The sequence below is a fragment of the Arabidopsis lyrata genome (genome assembly GCF_000004255.2).
Source record: "Arabidopsis lyrata subsp. lyrata unplaced genomic scaffold ARALYscaffold_964, whole genome shotgun sequence".
In the NCBI taxonomy this organism is placed as follows: Eukaryota; Viridiplantae; Streptophyta; class Magnoliopsida; order Brassicales; family Brassicaceae; genus Arabidopsis; species Arabidopsis lyrata.
The window spans coordinates 51-2,297 of record NW_003301952.1 but is presented as its reverse complement, the minus strand read 5'-3'; positions in this window follow the sequence as shown (position 1 = coordinate 2,297).

Here is a 2,247-nt window from a genome sequence, read left to right as displayed (position 1 = left end):
TCTAAACGCCACTCAAAAGCGCATATTCACTTCGAAGCCAGCCTTCATCAACCATAGGCTCACCAACAAGAGAAGAAACCTCGGCGACTGCACCAACTACATCTAACCGCAATAAAAAATCAGGGGTTACCTCCAATGCCTAAGAAAGCCGCTACGAAGAGTCAGATTCAACCAGAGGAAGAGACAGGACCGGAGCTGGGAAGCAGTGAGTCGTTTCGGTTGAGTATGAACGGTTCGGAGCAGCATTCATCGAGGTTTGGGGAATCTCCATCGATAAACACATCGTCAAGGTTATCTTCATGGTCATGGTTCGACAGTGGAGGCCATGGTCCGCAAACTATACAGCCAACGGCTTGGGGGATGGTGATTGTGACGGCTACAGTTCATGGTGAGATCCGATCTTATCAAAATTTTGGTTTACCGAGAAGAATCGGTCGCCAAACTACTCTGTTTTGATTTAAAAAAGGAATGAACCTGTGTTTTATTGTTCTTGATTTGTATCATTGTTGCTTTTAGAGTACGTAAAGTTCCTTCCTATACAGATTCAACCGTCTTATAGTCTTGAGAAACCTCTCTCGACGTTCAAAATATTGAGTTGTATTGTATCAACGCAAAGAAAAATTTGTGTTTTTTTTTTTGGTAAACATGTGAAGAAATTTGTGTAGTTCTCCAAATAGAAATCACAAACAATTTGCTCCATTTTTTTTCCTGTGTTTTTTTCTCTAAATCTCTTAGCTAACAATTAGATATACAGAAGAAAAAAAAAATTTGAATGTTTTGTAAACTACAAGTATGTAAATAAATCTACAAGCAAGAACACAAAGCTATAACGTGGAAAAACTAATGATGACCGCCACCCAGGCCCGGCGCATAACACAATCAAGTGAAGTCATGGTTTAGAACATCAAATTAAATGGGCATATTGTCTAAAATTTCTTTTAGGTCTTTTATATTAAAAAAAAGAATTATAAGTTTTTATCTATAATCAAATTTGTTGGACTTTCTTTTCATTATATTTTGTGGGTTTATGTCTTAAAATTAATAAAATATTAACTAATGTGTTGTTAATGAATTACATGGTGGAGAAGCTAGGAATCAACAAGAGTAAGATTCTGTAGTTGTCTAATTCACTTTACAAGAATTACGGAACTACCCCATGGCCAGCCTTCGAGTGAAAATTTACTTTTCTCTTTTACTCGAATTAATCCATAGATTAATACTTCATCAATTTTAATCACAGGTATATATACAAAATCTCTTCGAATAGTATGACAAATCATAGGATGCTTCTGAAATTGGTCTTATATTTTTTTTTTACAGTTTCGTACATGCATGGGAGATTACCTTATGAGAACATCAAACCAGATCCCATTTTGTGAAGTCTCTTACTTAGCTTGCCTCTACGCAAGATCGTAATGATTCTTCTCAGTCTAATAATTAATTTCTACAAAAAATTCATCAAAAGTATTTGAGGACTGCTTTGAATCATTGAATTCTACTAATCGTTAGAACGTTAACGATTTATAAGAATGAGATATTCGACATCATCAACGGATACTTATCCGATTATGAACAGCCAGATTCTGATTTTCCTAAGACACCTATTGTCTGCAACCCATCAGAATTCAGAACCGCCATAGTAAAGGCTCTTCATATAGCCAACATCGACCCTCAAAGAACCGTAAGTGTCACAAAAATATGGAAATCTTTTGGACTCATAAATCATTTGTTTGTTTTGATCTCATAAAATTAACCGTTTCATTGTCTTGTAGATGTTCTTTGACGACAGTGTTCGAAACATAAACGCATTGCTCTGAAAACCGTCCTGGTGAGGTTTTTTAAGAAAACGTTTATTCCCCTAATGTATAGAGTGAAGATTAATTGTGTTTATAGTTTTGTGTAGGTGGGGACTTTACAGAGAGTGAAAATGTGCAGATTATATGCTAGCTTTAGAGAACATTCATATATAACCTGAAGGAGGCTTTGCCGGAGCTCTGGGAATCGGAGGCTAAGCCGGAAAAAGTTAGCTACTCCGGCAAGCTTGCCATTGAAACTCCGGTGACAGCCTAATTAACTCACCTTGGTTATTTGAAAGATTCCTGCAGAGAATTGTTTTAGTTTTCTTTTTTAATAAAACTATGCTTTGTTGTTCCATTTGTATATACCTTTTCCTCCTGTTTTATATGTATGAGTAAATTAATAAATAAAATAATCTCATATGAAATCCTAAATATAAAAATCAATCCG